This window comes from Parus major, chromosome 2 (assembly GCF_001522545.3).
Source record: "Parus major isolate Abel chromosome 2, Parus_major1.1, whole genome shotgun sequence".
Classification (NCBI taxonomy): Eukaryota; Metazoa; Chordata; class Aves; order Passeriformes; family Paridae; genus Parus; species Parus major.
The window spans coordinates 7,336,277-7,344,697 of NC_031769.1; positions in this window are offsets into that span (position 1 = coordinate 7,336,277).

An 8,421-nucleotide genomic window follows, 5' to 3' on the forward strand; every position below is an offset into this window, starting at 1 on the left:
TAAACCCATCCAAGCTTACGAGCTCAAGCCAAATGAACGCTGCTTCTTTGAAGGGTGGGAAGGAAGAAAATTGAGTGAATGAGAAAGGGCATGTGGGATGTTCCCATGGGAAGACCAGTGGAGTCTGCTGTTTGCAATGGGGAAAATGGCATTTAGTGGGATAGAGTGAAGGTACAAGGCCAGTGCTGGTTCCTGGGACATGCTCCTGCATTTGCTGTCATGCCCATGTTGTCCCAAACCTCACTTGGGCTGGCAGTGACCAGCTCTGGATGTTTTAACTTTGCGTGTTTGGTCTCAGGGCACATCTGCCCTGCAGTCCTTCCTGGGGCTGGCACAGAGCTGCCAGACCTGCCTGGCTGGGGGCTGGCTGAGGACAGCTTTCTTCCTTGACCTGAGTAAATGCTGGCTCCCTGTGGTGCTCATTCCTCTCAGGACTTCTTACCTGCTTTCCACTGGCAAATGAAGAGCAAATGGCAGAAATGGAAAAGATAACAGAAAAGCTCAAGATCTCAGTTGCCAAATCCTTAATCACGTTGCCTTGCTGAGCCTAATGTTTGCTTATTTTTATTCTGGTCTCTAAAGCTCACAGCTGGAGGCTCAGAGTAGAGCTTAGGGCACTTGCTAAGATCTGCCTCCTCTTCCCAATTCATCTTTCCATCCTCTCCCCATTCAGCATTACAGGTTACAGTCTGAAAGCAAACCCAGCAGCCCTTTGGAAACTAGGAAGAGATAAATATAAAACCAGTATGGTGAGCCCCTCAATAAGCCATAAGCTAAATAAATTCTTTATTCTAATACCTAATTCATGATTATTTTTTTTTCTTTTTGCTTAGAGACATTCATGAAAAGTCTCAGATTAAATGATGCTACATTCTGCCTCCTCACTGGAAGAAATGCTTTAATCAAGATGTCCATTTCCATGACTGAGAGCAAAGAAGAGTAAAAAGCAAATACAGATGGAACAAGGCCCCAGGAAAGCACAAAAGTAAATGGTGCTCCAGTATTCCTGTAGAATAGCAAGGTTCCCTCCAGGCTGGTTTGTTGTTTTTTTTCCTTCCTTCACTTTAAATCTACCTTTTAGGTCATTTTAAAGCAAGAAACAACTCTTTGAGCTGATGTGGATGCGCTCAACCTTGCTGGAAATGAATCCTTAGAGTACCTTTGCAACAGCTGTTGTCAATGTCCTGAACTGCAGTTTGTGCTGAGCACTTCCAGTAACTCGAAGTGACATGTAATTTCCAGTGAGTATTTGGAACCTGCCTGCAGGAGACCCTGAGCACCTGCTCCCCACCACCTTGTTTGGGAGCACTCAAAGTGAGGCTTAGTCCTTTACCCAAAAAACCAAACCCAGAGCAAAGCGTGAACAAGACAAATCCTCTGCTCCACATTCTGCTCTGAAACACCACAGGAAAAGAGCGCAGAAAGTCAGGAGCCCAGATTCTGCTGTGACAGTTCCTGATTGACTTTTGTTCCCTGTAAATTCCCATTTGAATGTGCAGAAAACAGGGAACTGAGGAGGTTTTTTTGTCTGTACTTGGCTCCCTCTTCATCAGAGCAATGCTGCCATCACATGAGCCACAGCACACATGAGGAAACATGGCCATCACAGGAGTCTGGCATGCCATGCCAAAAGTTTGTAATCTATTAAAAAGCGTTGCAGAGCAAAGGGGGAAATAAGCCCAGAGGTGGGACAGCCCATCCTGAGACACAGTCCCTCTGACATGGTTAGGGCCATGCCACTGAGAAACAGAGACGCTCCAGACGTTTTCTGTCTGTGCACTAAGGCAGGTGCCAAAAGACAGATGAGAAAAGCAAGACTAACACAATAAGCATAAATTTCCTAGTTACTAAACATCTGTGGGAAATCTGTAGGACTCTAGAAACCAGTGTGAGCTGAAGACAGCTGAGGTCTGGCTCTCAGCTTCTCCTTGGAGCTGCTGATCACAGCCAGCACCCTCAGAGCTGCCAGGAGCAAGAAGCACGTGCACCCATGATGATGTTGAGAGTGCTGTGGGGGAAAACCAGATATGGGCACATTCTCACTCAAAAGCCACCGGCCACGCCTGCAATTTTATCCTGTATCTTGTGCTCGTGGAAGTTAATGGTTACTGAGGAAATCAGCACTGGAATGTGAGCAGTAAGAGCATGCCAAGGGTGTGCTGAAAGAGAGAGGGCCTGCTGCCATGGCAGGAGCTGAAATCACTGCTGCAGGACTACCAGTACCAGAGCTGGCAATAAGGTTCTTGTCAGATGATGATGATGATGATGATGATGAAGGTGTTGTAAGGGACATGACCAAACAGTGTCCCAGATCTCAGTGGAAATAAAAGCTGGAGCTGTGGAATAATTTTTAATCTTTATTGCCTCTGCACAGTGGGCTGCAGTTCTTCTTGAAGAGACATTTTTTGAAAGAAGAAATGCCAGAAACAGTAAGTTCAAACCTCATGTCTCTGTGATCCAGTAGACTTTTGCTTTCACTGTGGTGATTCTGATAATCATAATTTACAAGGAAATTGGGATATGAGAAATTTTTTCACTTGTTCCTAGAGACAGGCTGTAAACAATTTATCTGCAACACAGCAACAGCAGCCACAAACTCAGCCCAAACTTCCTTTAAAATATCTGCAACTTTGCCTCAACCAATAAATGCTGAAAAATTATAGTCTTTACCTACATCAAGATTTTAAAGAGAAAATATCCTTCATGCCCTCACTCAGCATCTTCAGGAAAGAAAGGAAAGAAGAGGAATTAATCCCCACTTCATTGGATACAAAGACTTCACCTATCTGCAGTAGCCCTGGGCTGCTTCTTCTGGGATCTCCTGTAGAAAGATATTTTTAGGAAAAAGTTACAGTGCCACAGATTTTCAGGACAGATGTCAGCCAGTTTTGTGGAGGGGTGTAGTAAAATGCAGATGTCTACATGGAACATCTCTGCAGCTGAGACAGCCATTCTAGACTTTATAACTTCTTATTCAGACTAATAGGCACTCTATGGCACAATTTCATAGAATCATGGTTTGGATTGTGTCCTAGGGTGACTTTATGATGCTTGTATCCCCAGTTGTCTGTTCTGTTTATGCTGGATGTTAAGTTCTGCACCTTTAAGACTGGTTCATAGAGCAAAGGAGGGGAAGAAGAAGCCACAGTTTATTTTCAGAAACAGCCCTCAAGAAACTGCCCCCGCAGGCTGCTCTGGACTGCGCTGTCTGCAGCACGGACAGACAGCAGGACAGAGCTCTCCTTTGCTGTTAGTTAGCTAGCTGAGGCAGAGAAGTTCCCCAAAATGTGGCTTTTCTTTTCCTTGGATCTGTTCAACCCTGCTCTGGACTGGAAACTCAGCCAAACCCAGGAGCTCAGGCCTGTGGCCCACCAGGGCCTGGGCCTCAGCACTTCCCAGCGCCGGAGGGACTGATAAGGGACGGAGTGAGCCGAGCTACACCCCATGGAAAGGAATTTTTTTGGATTTGCCATCTCATCCAAACAATCAAACATTCACGTTTTATGCTTGTGAGTACTTTGCTTGTTAATTAAACAGGCTTTTCTACTTTTCTCCAAGGAAATCTTCTCCCCAACCAGTTTGGGGTGGAGCCTCTTGAATCTGTTTTCTAGAGGGACCCCTTTGGAAGTTTCCTCCCAAATTTGGCCTAAATCAGGTCAGGTTGTAATATACCTTAAGGATCACTCAGTTCCAACCCAAATTTATCCAGCCAGCTCTCTATGCCCACTTTGTGAGGGCATACCCTGTGTCCCCATGGACCAGGTGAGCAGACCAGCTGCAGATACCTCTTTTCATCCCACAAAACAGGGACAACAAACAGAGAAAGCACTGGATTTGTAAAAGAATGATTCCTAACCCCTCCTGCTGTGTGAAGCTATGAACAGAGCACAGGCACCTGCTATTATGTATTTATTACACTTTCCAGCTCCGGGAAGCTTTAGAGTGGTAGGATGCCATCTGCTGCTCCAAAGGGTTACTTGCTCCTCCTTATCCCTTCCCAGCGGGCAGCTCCCACTGATGGGGAGAAATCTGGAATATGTTTGAAGCGTTTGTGAAGTGAAAAGTTTCTCATCCATAAAAAAGTACATTCTCAGATAATAGAAAACAGAGTAAAGAGTTTAATCTCACAAGCTCTGGCTCAGTTATGAAGAAAAGTTTGTGCAACGAATGAGGCATCCTAGAGAAGACAATATTTACCCACAGACCAGCTTGCCAAGAAGATTGGATTTTGTATAATTTCCAGTTTAATGCCAAGAATTGCTGCTAATTCTGCCAGCACCCATCCCCATCACCACAGAAACAATAACCTCCACATCTGTGAGCCAATGCGATGGCCTGTGACCCTGAGATATGGTCCCAGCACGTCTTTCGAAAGCCTGTAGAGGGAAGAACAAATTAAAACACCCCATCAGCTCTCAGGGACTGGAACTTAAACCTGTGAGCAAGCTCTATTAAGTCCAGTAATAGACACCACTCACACTCAGCCACACAATGGAAGTAAAAGGGGATGAATAGCACTCCATCAGCTCCGGCACTCCAGAAGCAATAAGCATCATGCTGGGCTCACTGCACTGACTAATCCATAATTTATTTGGCTTCATAAATATCAAAACATACCACAGCTGTTAGTACTTCAGTGCGAACCCTGCAAATATTGCTTCAATTATTCAAGAGCTCATCGCAGGAGCCAGTCGACTGCTCCGAAGGTGCAATTACAGAAGGTATCCATTGCTCGGGAGTTTCAGCAGAGCATTTGCCACCCAGGCCCCTGAGGCAGGTGGTACAGGGAGTGCTGGGAGCACCAACAATAAGAGGACAAAATTGCCTTTCCTGCAAAAATAGCCTAAAGCTTTGAGCCCCATGCAGGAAGGGATGGAGGCACTTGGCAGCACTCACAGGGGTTGTGTGTGGTCCCTGAGAGCCTTCAGAGATATGTCTGCTTCAGCATCTCCTCTGAGGGGCTGCCCAAATGGTCATTAAATCAACAGTCCCAAAGCTTGCACTCCTGCATTTACCCTTCATGCAGGACAGAACCCTCCATGCAGACAGACCCAGACTTGCCTGAATCATCAAGGCCAGCAGACCAAGTCATGCCTCCACCAAGAAACCTCCACCTGAAGACACCCTAAGCATTTCCTCCTGAAGATATCTCCCTCTCCCAATAGTGTTTGAGTGCCAGAGACAAGACCAGAGGCTGTGTCAGTTTCTGGTTGCTTTGAGGTCAGGGTTACAGTGAACAGATGGGACAGGGGCATCAGCTTCCACACACATCATCCCTGTCCATGCTCCCCCCTCCACTGAGGTTCATACATTAAACCCCCTCTGCTTAAAGCCAGGTTTCCAGGTTGGACCATGTGGAAGTTGATGATTGTGTTTTCAGGGCTAATACATTTCTCCACAGAAAGGAAAAAATGAAATATCGGTTTAATTTTAATTTCCTTCCTGCTCCTTCCTCCTGCAAAGAAACGGGGAAAGGGAAGTCCCAGGGGCCAGCAACCATCAGGGGCTCATCCCAGCATGGAGCAGGACACAGCCTGGGTTCATACATGGGTTTGGGATCCCCACATCCTTCATGAAACAACACAAAGAATATTATCTGGATTTAAATTAGATAGCCTGGCCAATGCCTGTAATATCTTTAGTTAAGCAAGCAGGACAAAGTCAAAATGCAATTGTGCCCAGACTTACAGCAAATCCCATTTGAGAATATGAATCCTGACTTCTAAAACAAACTCAGATTTAATTTCATGTCCAGGTACTAGAGATCTGCTGACTCAGTTTGGTCCACCCCTTTGCTCCAGAACTGGGAAGCTGCTTTTCTGCATGACCAAAGTTTTTAAAAGGGGTTGTTTTTCTCTTCATTAATGGGACCTCTTTATTAAATTAATAAAGAGCAAACTTCTGATGTTTCAGCATGGCCAGAGCTGTCAAAAAGCCACCCAGGATCCAAAGTCCAATTCTTTTTTTTTTTTAACAGACAACTTCCTGGTCCCATGACTTTTTTAGAACAACAACTACAGAAAACCCCCTTTGAATTCAGTATTTCTATTAAAGGGTTTGCTGGAGCACAGCAGGACCCTTTCCTGCAGTGAGGGGAAGGGCAGCACAGCAGGGAAGGGCTCCTGCAAGTGAACAGCCTGAAATCTTCATGCAAATTTCCCACCAGGGCCTCTGGAATAAAGCTCCAGATTTCCCTGCCCTTAATGAATAAATCACTCAGCTCGTTAGTGGGGTCTCTGGCAAGAGGGCAGCAAGCATCACCTTTGTTGCTGAGTTGACCAAAGGATTGACATGACCAGGGATAATATTGCTCTTAAACTGGTGCTGATGAAGCCATGAAATCCGTGTTAGCTCATAATCTCACACACAGAGAAGCGACGTGCAGATAATTGAGATATAAGTGCTGCTCAGGCACCAACTTCAGAGATGTTTTTTCCTCCCTTAGTAGGCAAACAAGCCATTTGGAAAGCAGTGAAGCTCTTTAATGTATGTCTGGAGGGGGCTTTTGCATAGCAGCAGAAACAAAGGGGCTCTGAAAATGGTCCCTTTATAGAAATATAGATATATATCTCTATCTATCTATCTATCTATCTATCTATCTATCTATCTATCTATCTATCTATCTATCTATATGTATCAGCTGCTGGGACAGATGTGCTGCAAGAGAGGTGTTTTGGTCAGTGCCCTGTGCACAGATGTGTCCTGGGGGGTTGTGCAAGCTCAAGCATTTCCCATGAAACACATCCCAAAAATGCCACACAGCCCAGTCCTGCAGGAGCCTGTCTGAGCTGGGGCCATGCTTCAGGAAGCTCCACAAACAGGGCCAGTGATGGTGCACATAGCAAGAGGGAACCACTGAAAGGGGAATTCTGTCATCCCCTCTGATGCCCACAGTGGTACCTGACAGGGTACCCAGTTACATCCAGCTCTCCCTCCATCCCTGTCTTCTCCCTCCTTCCTTCTTAATAAAATAAAAAGTAAACCTCCTGGAGCTCACCCGCATTACAGAGGATCTGGGTGTCTTGTTCTCCTAATCAGGTAATTTGGATGTGACAACAAGAGCTCCAGCTCCAAATCCAGCCTTGGCTCTGCACGTCAAGTGAGCTCAGCCCTTGCACAGGTCTGCTAAGCAGAGGGAGGAGCAGCATCAGTGGTGCTGGTTCAAGAGCAGAGCTCTGGTGTTCCTGGATGTGAATGTGCCTGGCTCTCCTGAAGAGTGGGAAGGCATATGAAGTGTCCAAGAAACCATCCAGCATATTCCCAGGCAACAAAGAAGTGCCAGTGTTGAAGCAAAATTCTTCTTGTGCAGCTACCCCCTCCCCACACACCCCAGGGAAAGGCAGGTCAGCACTCCAGCATTTCATTTGCACAGGACTCCAGCCTGCTTTCAGGCATGGGTGTTGCCAGGGAAATCCCTGCTGGAATTTCAAATCCTCCAGTTTCAAATGAAGCTCACTGTCACTCAGAGGACAGCTTTAAATTTTCTCATATTTTGTACACTGAGCACTCCCAGGCTAAAAGCCCTCATGGCTTGGTGTCCACAGAAGCCACGAGGCAGAGTCTCATTGTATTTGTGCTGTCGGTTATTTAATTTATAATAATGTTCTTGGAAAACACAGAAAAGCAAACCCACCTGCCTGTGACTCCACTCTTGCTCACACTTCCAGAAGGACATTCACTGTGAATGTTCCACGTTGTAATAAAATAACATTCTTTAAACCTCACAAATCTGAGCCAGAAGTTCTCAGCACCTTGTTTCCTGCACAAGCTTGGTAAATCCAATGCATGCCCATGGTGTCCAGCTGCTGCTGAGGAAACTCTGGAGAGCCTGCTACAAGAAATACAGACTGGCAGTTCCCAGGCTTTCAGTCAGTATATGAAAATATGGCAGTGGTCTGCTTTTTAAACTTCATAACTTTCTCATTCTGCAGAGTGGTATAAACAGACATTTTTCTGTGCACACCTCTGACAGCTTTAACTTCAACAGGGTATGGAGGGAAAGAGGCTGATCCCTGGCTGCTGGACTGTACTTGTTTCACAGTTCAGCTCCCATGGATACCTGGGGATGTGTCCTTGTGCTGGGACAAGCCTTGTTCAGCATTCCCAGTCCCACGGAGCTGCTGCGGTTTGTGCTGCTAACACCCTGCTTCCCAACATCTCCCAGCAATGCTTTCTTCAAAATAGGAACATTTGGAGTTAGCAAAAAATCCCCAAAATATTACAGATTCAGGCACTGTCACTGCTTTTGCAAAAGCCCCACACTAACTTATCTCATTGTGCTGTGGTGCAGAAGCTCATGACTCAGACACTGGAAAAAGCTGAGTTGTATATGTACAGTTTCTCAGATAGCTAATGGAGCCCTCAGGAGTGGCTGAGGAGGAATACAGGATATTTAGATGGACAATGAGTTTATTGAAAAGA